The following is a 12,457-nucleotide window of genomic DNA, read 5'->3' as shown; positions in this document are numbered from 1 at the left end:
CTGGAGCATAAGGAGGTGGTCAGGGAGCACAGTGGTCTAATGGATCAAAAGATTGACCCACGTCCAGAAGGGGAGGTCAGGGATGACCTAGGAGAATTTGAGATGTAGGACAGTTTTGACAGAGAGAAGGACACAATCAGAGAAAGGAGAGGGCTTGAACATAAGGAATCTCTCTGACTTTGCCGTTTCGGTGACAAAAGTTGTTTAAATCTCTAAAAGTATCTAAATCAAGGGTGCCATCTTCTGGCCACTGGAATCAATTGTCTAGTTTGTATTTAGGCCAAACCTGATTATAGTAGAAAATGAGGTGTTTGGGTTTTAATGTCTCCCTGGAGGCCGAGAAATTGTCCAGGAGACAGCCCAAGTGCATAGAGCGTGGAGGTTTGGATTGTGAGGATCCCATGTGAAGGGTGAGAAAGGAAATAGGCAGTCCTAGTAGAAGAAGAGTGACAACAGGGAACATCCTCATTGTTATACACCTTCTTTTGCAATTGCAGTAGTGAGAGTAGCCACCGACCAGCTAGAGGAGCGTCCTCCAATAGCTGGGGGGCATGAGAGGGGTTCCCTTGGCCTGGCACATGGGCTTCATAGCAAGTAGACAGTAGCCATAGAGAGCAGTCAGGGAAACCCGTAGAAGTAGGGTAGGACAGACCCACTGACTCACCCTGAATTGAGGCCGATGTTGGATGTGTTGGTCTGAAACAGCAAAAGGGGAGAGTCCCGGAGGCACCCGGTTTGGCAGGTCTGGGAAGGGTAGCTGGGAGGGACAATCAACCCAAGAGAGGGGACTGTCTGACGGTCCTGGCCAGGACCCTTCTCACGTTTTGGCATCAAAATGAAAGGAAGTGAGCCGAAACGCTGGGTACCAAACAAGTTTTATTAAAGGAAAGGAATCTGCTGGGTTGCACTCAAAATGGAAGGCAGCACCAGGCCTGGGGGTGGGATAGCTTCTATAGACTGTAGGGAAGGCTGACAAAATCAGGGAGGGAGTTTGGTGCTGGAGCGGAAGATAAGGCTGGCAGACACAATCAGGTGGAAGGTTGCACCCATGTGGAAGTAGAGGAGTTTCTATTTCTCAGAAACCACAAGGTTTCTCATACGAAAAAGGCTGGCAGCTGTTTTGTGCTTATTGTGTGTAAAATGGCACTGGTCATGTCCAAGATCCATCATTCCCACCATTTAAGTATAGGGAGAAGGGAAAAGGGGTGAAGGTCTCAGCAAGTAGAGTGACGGTCTAAAAATGTTTAGATTCATTGAAAATCCAGTCTTTTGGGCCGGCCCTGTGGCTCACTTGGGAGAGTATGGTGCTGGTAGCGCTGAGGCTGTGGGTTCATATTCTGTATAGGGATGGCCTGTGTGCTCACTGGCTGAGTGTGGTGTGGACGACACCGAGCCAAGGGTTGTGATCCCCTTACTGGTAAAAAAAAAAAAAAAAAGAAAATCCCATCTTTCTTCTTTACTCATGGAAGTGGTGTTTTTCAAATAAAACATTGTTAATTTAATGTTTTCTTCATTTAAGAAATCCTGCCAGATATTGTCTTCCCAACGCAAGTCCTGACGGAGGCCAGAGTATGTCTCGAGGCTATAGGTCAGTAAAACCTGTCAAGAGCCATCCTACTATAAGGAACAGCATGGGAGCCTGAGAAGTGATGCCCCTTGTTCTGCAGGCTACAAGGGGGTCCCGTGTGTGTGGCACAGCTCCATGGAATTTCTTGTTTGTTCACCTTTAGTTGCTTGACAAGGCTTCCCAGAATTAAACAGCCTAACCTTTTGGCTTAGTGTGGCTTTGGGAAATTCCCTGGAGTTTCTCAAATGACATGTTAAAATACATCAAAATTAACTGGTTTATTTAAAGGGCATTGTCAGTACTAAAGGTGTTTTTGATGCATGTTCCTGGTATGGGTCGGCTCAATTTAATTTTGTTATTAATCTTTCTTGTTAGTGATGTGTGCATAGACCCATTGTGGCTGTGGTGATGCTCCTGTATGTGTAGAATGAAGTTATTATGTTGGATTTCTATCCAACATAGGAGGTGATGGATCTGAGTGCAGTGGCGTTTACTACTAATTGATCATTAACCAGTTACAGATTTCTTTCTTTTCCCCATTCCCACAGTTTCATTTGATTTACCAAGAACATTGTTTTAGTCTGTTTTGTGTTGCTATAACAGAATTACTTGAGACTAGATAATTTATAAAGAAGAGAGGTTTATTTGGCTTACAATTCTGGGACAGCTGCATCTGGCATGGGCCTCAGGCTGCTTCTACTCATGGTGGAAAGTGGCAGGCAGCTGGAGGGTACAAGCAGATCACATGGTGAGAGGAAGCAAGAGAGAGAGAGAAGCAAGAGAGAGAGAAGGTGCCAGGGTCTTTTTAAGCAACAAGCTCTCATGGGAACTAATAGAGTGAGAACCCCCCCCCCCCCCAGGGAGAGCATTAATCCATTCATGAGGGATCCGCCCCCATGACTCAATCAGTTTCCAACATGCCACATTGGGGATCAAATTTCCACATGAGTTTTGGAGGGGACAACACATCCAAACTCCGTCAAACATGTTGTTTCCCTAGTAATAATAAGAATGATATAGTGTGTTTTTGTTAGTTTGAGTAGGATCATTTAACTTTTCACTTTGTCCCCTGTGCTGTTCCCGGAGTCTATTGGCAAGGAAATAAAAAGTATAAACATTGTGATTTTGATTATAAATTAAAATGATCAATATAGAGTATAAGCAATATTAAATTGTTAACCGTAACTAATCAATGTTATTAAAATTAAGTGTAGTAAGTATAAGTAAGATTAAAAAAGGGTTAAATCGTGGGTTAAGAAGGTTAAGAATTATAGTTCAAATTAAAAGTCTGACACTCTTTAAAGCCAAGCATGCTGCTATTGTATAGTTTCCTGTCCACAAGCCACAGGCTTTGTGGTGATCTATTGATGCATGAGTGGGTGCTTTTATCACAGCGTGATATTTCTTTTCTATAGAGATTAAATAAAAAATGTTTTGATTAAAAGATAAATCATCATGTAAAAGGTTAAGTAAAAAATATAAATAAAGCAAGATTCTTGTGGCTGTTGTCTACACTTGCACTAGACATCTGTGGTCCATCTCTGCCTTTTCACCTAATCCACACCACCTATTCAGGTCCAACAAATCCTGTGGAGCTGGTCTCTGGCAAAAACCCACTGCAGCCCTTTGTTGCAAGTCCTCACAGAAGTGAGTCTATTCAGTCCTGCAGGGATAAGGCAACCTTAGCATGGTCTGTGGTTCACAGACCTGTTTGTTACCTGTTCATGGAGAGGTAGCAACAGAAATTGAGAGTAGGATTTTAGAAAAATTTATAACAACTTGACAAATTACATTTGTTGAATCTAAAAATTTAAAACAGAAAGGTCTTAAAATATATTTTGTTTTATGCTTCATTTTTTAATTAATTTTTTAAAAATTATTTTTTAGAATAGTTTTAGATTTAAAGAATTATCATGAAGATTTATCTGCTTCTCTTTTCTGGAAGAAATTTTGGAGAATTAATATTATTTCTTCTTAATATGTTTAATAGAATTCACCAATAAAATTTTCTGAACCTGTGCTTTCTCTTTTGGAAAGATTTAAATTATTGATTCAATTTTAAAAAATAGAGACAGACCTATTCAGATTATTTATTTCTACTTGTTTGAATTTTGGTAATTTGTATCTTTCAACAAATTGGTGCATTTTATCTAAATTATGAAATTTTGAGGCATAGAGTTGTTTGTAATGTTTCTATGCTATTATTTTATATCTGTAGGATCATAGTGATGATCTCTTAGTTTCCTTTTGCTGCTGTAATAAATTGCTAAAAAATTAGTTACTTAAAACAGCATTTATTTATTTTCTTTCAGGAATGAAGAACGAAAGTCTTAAAATAAATTTACGGGTCTAAAATCAAGGTGTTGCCATGACTGGTTCCTTCTGGAGGCTCCAGGAGAGAATCCATTCTTGCCTCTTCCAGCTTTAGAGGCTGCTGGTGGCCCCTTAAGCCATCTTCAAATAAAGCTGCATAACACCTTTTCTTCCCTCTGACCTCCTGCCTCCCTCTCATGAGGACCTTGTTATTATACTGATGTTCCCAGGGTTATCTCCCTATCCCAAGACTCTTAATTTAACAACATTTTTGAATCACATTTGCAAATTCCCTTTTTCCATATAAGGTAATAACATATTCACAAACAATAGGAAGTAGGACATGGATACCTTTGCGGGGATGACATTTTTCATCCTACCACAATCTTTTTCATTTCTGACATTGCTAATTTGTGCCTTCCCGACTTTGTTTGTTTGCTTGTTTAGCCTGTCTAGAGATTCATAAATTTTATTGATCTTTTTCTTTTTAAATAATCAGTTTTTTATTTTGTCAATATTTTCTGCTGTTTCCCTAGTTTCAATTTTATTGATTTCTACTATATTACATCTCTTCTGCTTGTTTTGCATGTAAATTGCTTCTCTAACTCTAGTTTTCTAAAGAGAAAGCTTGTATTACTGATTTTACATTTTTTTCTTTTCTAATATATTCATCTAATATTATAGATTTCTCTCTAAGCAGTGTTCATTGTATATAGCAAATTTTAATAAGTTGTATTTCCATTTTTATTTAGTTCAAACTTTAAAAAAAAAAATTCTTTTATGACCTCTTTTTTTCCATGTATTATTTAGAAGTATGTTTTTAATCTCCAGATACTTTGGGATCTCCCAGCTATGTTTCTCTTTTAGATTTCTAGTTTAATTCCACTGTGGTCTGACAACATACTTTGTATGATCTCTATTCTTTTAAATTTCTTAAAGTGTGTTTTATGCTCTGGAATATAGCATATCCTAGTGAATATTCCATCTGAGCTCGAGAAGAATGTGTGTTATGCTGTAGGATGGAGTATTCTCTAAATGGTGATTATATCAAGTTAATTGACAGTGCTGTTCAAGTCAACTGCATTCTTTCTAATTTTCTTCCTGTTTCACAATTACTAAAAGAGAGGTGTTAAATTCTCTAAGTATAAAAGTGAATTTTTCTACTTCTCGTTGTAGTTCTATAAGTTACTGCTTCATGCATTTCAATGTTCTGTTAAGTGCTTACATGTTAGCATTTTGTAATGCTCCATTTGGTTCCTGATAATGTTCCTTCTTCTGAAATCTGCTTTGTCTGCAGTTACCATTAGCTATTGCAGCTTTCTTTTGATTAGTGTTGGCATACTATATCTTTCTTTATCCCTTTACTCTTTTTTTTTAACCTTTAAAATTTTTTTTATCTTTTTAATTTTTTAATTGACACATAATTGTACATATTTATGGAATAGAGTTATATTTCAATACATGCATACAATGTGTGATGATCAGATTAGGTTGATTAGCATATCCATTTCTGCAAAAGTTTATCATTTCTTTGTGATGACAGCTTTTGAACTCCTATCTCCTAGACATTTGAAAACATACAATAAGTATATTGAAAGTGGTTTTGTGGTAGACAACATATAGTAGGCTGTTTTTTAAAAAAATCACTCTGAAAATCTCTTTCTTTTAATTAGTATATTTAGACCGCTCATGTTTAAAGTGATTATTCATATACTTGAAATAGTATCTACCATGTTTTTAGCTGTTTCTATTAGTTGCACTTATGCTTTGTTCAGTTGTTTTCTTCCTCTCTTTCCTGCTTTTAATTGAACAATTTATTTGAACCTATTTTATTTCTTTTCTTATATATAAATTGTATTTCATTTAAAATTTTTATAGGAGTTGCTGTAGAGTTTGCAATAAACATTTAGAATTAAAGCAAATCCACTTTCAAATAATATTACAGTGCTTCACATGTAGTGCAGGTACCTTATAACAAAGTACTCCACTTTATCCCTCTCATCCCTTATGACATTGCTGTCATTCATTTCACTTTTCATGCCAGTCACCCAAAACACTGGTACCATTATTTCTTTAAGCAAATACTTATCTTTTAGCTTAAATATAAGAAAAATAAAATATTTTTTTTTCTTTTTTATCCTTTTCCAGCATTCTAATTAGATCTCAGTTTTGGACCTCTATTATTTCCCATATCCTGGAAAACCATTTTAACATTTTTTTGCAGGACAGGTCTGCTGGAAATGAATTCTCTCAGTTTTTGTTTGTCAGAGAAAGTATGAACTTATCCTTCACTTTTGGAGAATAATTTTGCTGGCTAAAAACTCTAGTTTGGTTGTTTTTTCCCCTCAACACATTAAGTACGTCACTCCATTCATAGTTTCTGATGAGAAGTCTATTCTAATTCTTGCACTTGTTCCTCTATAGGTAAGCTGTCCTGCTACCCCTCTGGCTTCTTTTAAGATTTTCTCTTTGTCTTTGGTCTTTGCAGGTTGAATATGGCATGCTTGGGTTTGTTTTTTGCTATTTATTCTATATGGTCTCCTCTGAGCTTCCTGGGTCTAGGGTTAGGTATCTGTTATTAATTTAGGAAAATGCATGACATTATTACTTCAGTTTTTTTTTCTGCTTCCTTGTCTTATTCTTCTCCTTCTGATATTCCCATTATGCATAAATTATACCTTTTATTATTATCCCACAGGTTTTGAATATTCTCTTTCATGTTTTTCATTGTTTTCTCTTTGCATTTAGGTTTAGGAAGTTTGTGTTGACATATCTTTAAGTTTACATGTTCTTTACTTGGCCATGTCCAGTGTACTGATGAGTCCATCAAAGACAATCTTCCTTCCTATTACAATGTTTTTGATTTGTAGCATTGCCCTTTGATTCTTCCTAAGGTTCCATTTCTCTGCATACATTACACATCTTTTCTTGCCCATTGTTTTTTCCCCTTATCACATCAATCATAGTTATTTTAAATTCCCTGTCTGATGGTTCCAAAGTCTGTGCCATATCTGATTTTGGTTCTGATGCTTGCTTTATCTCTTCAGACTATGTTTTCCTTTGATTTTTAGCAAGATTTATAGTTTCTTTTGAAAGCCTTACTTGATGTATTAGGTGATAGAAACTGAAGTAAAAGACCTTTGTGTGAGTTTATGTTGTTCTCTGTAGGAGTTAGTTTTTAATGTTTGCTATAGCCGTAGGTGCAAGAGGCTTAAAATTTCTCTAGTGTCCTTGTTTCTGTCTCTCTTGCTGCCTTTGGGATTTCCTCAGAACTTCTTAAAGAGATGCTGTAACTTGCTGCTCTTTCTGTTATAATCCACTGCTACTATTCAGGATCCCTCTCAATATGGTAGTGTCTGTGCAAGAGGGAGTATTGTATGAACTTATGACTAAATCTCAGTATTAGTGTGGGACTGTGTCTCAGGGCCACGATCTTCAAAAGTGTTTCATAGGTCTCTCTACTTTAGATAAGACAAAAAGGCCAGAGGATGTAGAAGCTGAGTGAATGCTTTTCCTGATAGGTATGATAAGGCTTATAATGTCTTTTTACCTGTAAGCAGGCCTTTGCTGTTAAGAATACTCTAAGCTGATTTTAGAATAATTTCTTTTTTCTTTCCCCTGCCAGAGCTATGAGGGAGTTATTTTTGACTCTTCAGTATAAGAACCGAGTGCGGTTTCTGAAGGTAAAACTCATGAACGTTTAGGGGCCTCCCGAGGACTGCAATCTCCGGGAGTTTTTCACTCTTAATGTCAATCTACATTCAACATCCAACAATTTCTCATAATTACCATATCAATGTACATAACAGTTTATAGCTCTAGGATTTCTGCTCCAGGAAAGCAGAGATTAAAAGAGCTTTATGTATTTGGGTGTTTGTGCAGATATCAGGGTAGCAATTTCCCGTGTTAATTCACTACTCAATTAGCCCAAGGAAAAGTTGTTGCTTTTAAGTTAGTTCAAATTTTTCTGGGTTTAAAAAAGGGAGTAAGAACTTCCAATGTTCTTTATGTCAGCACTGTAACCAGATATTTAGGTAATTCACTTTTTACTGTATTTTACAAAAGTCACCTCTAAGGTGGACTGCAAGTTAAAGAAAAAAAGATGGTTCTTTGCAGAAAAATATTTGAGAAATACTGTTTTAAACAGCATCAGACTCCCCTAAGGCTGGTTGTGTTACACTATCAGGGAGAACATGTGGGCAGTGAGTGTGTGGGAGAGCTAGCTATGTCTCCTCTTCACACAGTGCATGTCCTAGGCGAGCAGGCCCACACCCTCATCACAGGTATACTGGTAGAGATGTACATTTAGTTATTTTCCCTTAGGCCTGGGTAAAACTGGGAAGAGGCAAGACTCAGAGCTCCCTCCCCAACCTCTTCTCCCTCATCTACAGGGACTTACTATAAGGACAAAACACAAAAGTATACAAGTATGAACTAAGATTTTTATTATTCTTCTCTGAGATCTCAGGCCATGAACACACAGAAGGGCCTAAAATGAGGTGGAAAGGAGGCAAGAGGAAGGAAGATCAGAATGAGGTGGTCAGGTTTGGAGGTATGGGGAGAATATTCCCTTCCAGGGTGAGTCTTCACACTTGGCCCCATGTCCCTGATGAGCTGCACACCAAACTCATGCAAATTCCCGCCTGCCCTAGTCCTTGATCTTGCACACATAGGGCAAACTGCCATTGCAATTATAATCTTTCCACTTCAGAAACCCTGCAAAGACAAAAGAGGAGATCAGAATGGGGCTAGAGGAGCTTTTGAACCCAAAGAAGTGGAATCTCAGGTTCTGGTCCACAGTTTAAAGTCCCTCTCTCATCTTTACCAGTCCCACTCTAGGGGAAGGAGACCCAAACAAAGGAGAAATGAGAGGATATGGAAGAAGACACACCAATATTGTATGTCTTAGTTCAGGAAGATTCCCTGAAAATCAGATCCAGGAATAAGGGATGAGGGGTAGAAAAGGCTGAAAAGAGGTGGCTCCTCTGTTTTGTACCTGAGCTTCTCGAAAGGCTGCCACAGTGGCTGGGGTTTGTGACAGTGGAAGGGATGTCTTTCCCAGGCAAAGTAATTCAGCACATCAGTGCTGCTCCACTCCCACCCGCCTCCATCAGGCTCGTTGCCCTGTTAAGTAGAGGATGCAGTCAGGTGAAGGGAGCAGTCATTAGAGCTGTCCTTGCATGATCCCCTTAGCTGTACCATCTGATTCCCTCCCCAGCCTCATGGAATTTGTTCTGCTCTCGCAGATGCTGCTCCAGAGCCCTCTCCACTGGGAAGCTCTTTCTAACTCCTTGCTCTTATTAACAAATCCCAAAGCCAACAAAAAAATACTAGTGGAACCACTCAAAGTAATATGTTACTTGCTGAACAATAATTGGTGGTGACTTGTCATTAGCCTCTGAATCTCAAAGGCAATGTCTATTCTATATGGATCTTATCTTCATTTAGGATTCCTTCAGAATAGAATACTCAAGAATCATGATGCTCAGAGAACTAAATTAAAGGACCTCATGTGAGAATTGTATAAAGAGCTTGTCAAGAGGCAGATTAACTTCATTGAAGACCAGAGATCTCCACAGAACTTGGCTTTTCAGCTGACCTCAAGGACTTCGCTTTCCCTCAAATGTCCCCCACAATCTGAGCTCCACTGCTCCATGGGGTACTCCCTAGCAGGCACCAGGTGTAGGGAGCGGGCCTGGGTGACAATAGCCACTTGAAAGGTAACAGAGAGAAGAGGATATAATCGCACCTGCGTGGGATCATGGAGCCCAATCCAGATGTAGGAGTAGGTGTTCACAGTGTTCTTGACCAGGGCGGACACGAAGGATGCCTCAGCCCCACTGAGCACAGACACGAGGTGTCCTGAGGGCCGCTTCTGGCAAGCAAGCTGTGAGGGGGAGTGAGAAAATGAGAGGGGTCTGCGACCTCACTGAGAGAGGGGCAGGGCAGAGATAGGTGAGGAGGGGGTTGTGTGAGAGTTTAGGGTGTTTATTTCTCTTTGCAAAGAACTTTCTAGAATTCAGCCTTCCTCCCCCTGAGACCGCATACACTTTCCCCTATCACCCCAACCCCACATTTAACCACGCACATCTGCATCCACCCAAGATTTCGATGTCGTGAAGAAGGCATAGCAGTGGGAGGCGTAGGCCTTGGGGCCTTTGGGACAGCTGATCCGTGCAGAGGGCAGTTCCTTCCGGGCGTCTTCGCCTGGGTGGAGAGGAGACAAAGGAGAGGGATGGGGAGAAATGAAGAGTTGGAATTGGGGTGGGGAGGTGGCCCTGAGGCATGTCCAGGAGGCCTGTCCTTGGGGTGTAAGATGACACTAATAACTATGTCTCGCCTTTGCTCACAGTTCTGGCAATTCTTCATCTTGAAACAGCCCTAGTAGGTGGGGATCTCCTTTCTTTTTACCCTTCCCCCTTACTCAACAGTCCAACACTCCCTGCACTCTGGGCTGACTGTCTCATGCTGTTTCCTCCAATCGTTCTGCCTCCCCACATGTCATGACTGGACCTTCACACTTTCCCTCTTCAACCAATCCCCTGACAAAAGGGGAAGCCATCTCACCCCATTGTGAATGGACCACTGTGCTGCCTCCCACCCCTGGTTAACCGGAAGGCATGAGTGATGATGCAGGAGAGGCAGGCAGTTCCCCTGTGTGGGGACACACCACACCACACCACGTGCAGCACACAGGGCCCTTCCTCCCCTTCTCGGCTCAGCACATTCACAGGGGACCCAGTGCTAGAGGCAAAAGTCTCACCTTGGACCTGAGAGAGAAGCATCAGGCAGGAGAGCAAAACCCAGGACACACTGGTGAGGGCCATGGGGGGCAGCATCGTGTCTGTGCCTTGAGCCGAGAGATCACCAAATCAGGTGTGGTCAGAGAGGACAGGCAGAGACCCCACTGTCACTGTCATTTCCTTTGTTTAGTCCCCCAGGAATAGGTTGATTTTGACCACATTCATCCCTTTCTGTAGTTCAGGAATCAATTGGGAAATCTATATACCCTACTGTCCCCGAGGAATGCCAGCTCAGCCTTTGCTGCGTCTCAGAACCCCTCTGTTCTCTGAGGACGGACATTCTCTGATTCCTTCTCCTCTAATCTGTGAGGTAAAATCTGCAGGAGTTTCATCTCTGATATACTACTCACCTGTCTTGCATTGATCTGGTATGGCTTGTCTGTCAGGAGAGACTGGGGTTTTGTAAGAGAATCTGAGGGAAGGGCATTAAAATGAAAAACAGGAATGTGTAGGCAGGATGGTGAGCTTGGGAGAGGCTTGGAGTTGCTTCAGGGATATTCCTGCCATGGGGAGACCATTCCTGACAAAGGCTGGGATTGCCATAGATGTTGCTTCTTTCTCTCTAGCAGGCCAGCACTTCCCCAGGAGCAGGTGCAGTTTGCCCTTCTCCACCTCTGCCTGATATCCTATTCTGGAGAAACTTAAGGGAATGAGGCAGCCCAGTGACACAAATTCTGGTGTTACATACTTTAGAAAATATTATGGCTTTGGATAGTTAAGAAGTATGTTTTTGACCAACCTGGCAAAATCTCACTCCTGTAGGCATACATATGAAGATATTCATGATTTGTTTAGTAAGATCTAAAACAAATTAATGATAAAAATTGGGTGGGTATAGGAATTGGAAGTATTGGTGAGGACAGTGTATTAATTGAGGGAAAAGAAAGAATTGATATCAACAAAAGATGCAATGGTTCAGAGTTGCTGCTTTAACTCTGCAGCAAGTTGGAAAGGAAACTGCAGTAGTCTTGTGAGTCGATGCACAGGCCCGAATGGTAAGGAACAGCAGCCAAACAGATTTGTCTCCCAGCTACCTCTGTGTGGGATGACTGAGAAATAGTATCTCAGTTTAATGTAACTCTGAGCTGGCTATTTGATAGCTCAGAGTAGTAGCATTCTCAGATTGTGATCTGCACACCCCTGACCCGTCAGAGTGGCTGTGCAGTTGCAATTTTCATAATGATAAAGAAATGTTATTTGGTGTTTTCACTGTGTCAACATTTGCACTGATGGAGCAAAAGAAATCGTAGATGAAAGTTCTGTACCTCAGCATTAATCAACGCAGTGCTATAAATCTGCATCCTTCATATGCATGCACTTACATTGCACTTAAAAATGTCCTTGGACTTGACGAAGCAGTAAAGATAATTTAGTAGATCTCAAACCTTGAATACATCTCTTTCAATATTCTGTATAACTAGATGGAAAGCTTACAAACTGAAGTATAATGTTGTCCTGAGGAAAAACATTTGTAACACATAAATTTTAATTCACTGTGTTCATGGAGCACCATTTTTACCTGAAAAATGAACTGGCAGACAAACTTCAATTACTTGTAAATGGGTATTTTGTTCACGTTTTAAAAAAAAATGATCAAAGTGAGTTAGTAAGAAACTATATAAAAATTTCTCTTTTAATGTCTAGTGTCATAAATAATGTCTAGTATTATTAATATTAATTCACATGAACAAAAATTTTTTGGTGTCCTCAATAGTTTTTAAGAGTGTAAAAGCGTCCTGCGATTGAAAGTTTTTGAACCTCTTAGTAACATCTA

The 12,457-nt window shown here is 40.1% G+C and overlaps 1 pseudogene; it reads right to left on the bottom strand.

Annotated features, from left to right (window-relative positions):
* Positions 1-8,528: 8,528 nt before the first annotated feature.
* LOC134363345 (regenerating islet-derived protein 3-gamma-like) lies at positions 8,529-10,719 on the bottom strand (annotated as a pseudogene).
* Positions 10,720-12,457: the final 1,738 nt, after the last annotated feature.

This window comes from Cynocephalus volans, chromosome 14 (assembly GCF_027409185.1).
Source record: "Cynocephalus volans isolate mCynVol1 chromosome 14, mCynVol1.pri, whole genome shotgun sequence".
NCBI lineage: Eukaryota > Metazoa > Chordata > Mammalia > Dermoptera > Cynocephalidae > Cynocephalus > Cynocephalus volans.
The sequence above is the reverse complement of the archived record's forward strand: the minus strand, read 5'-3'. Positions and strand labels throughout refer to the sequence as shown.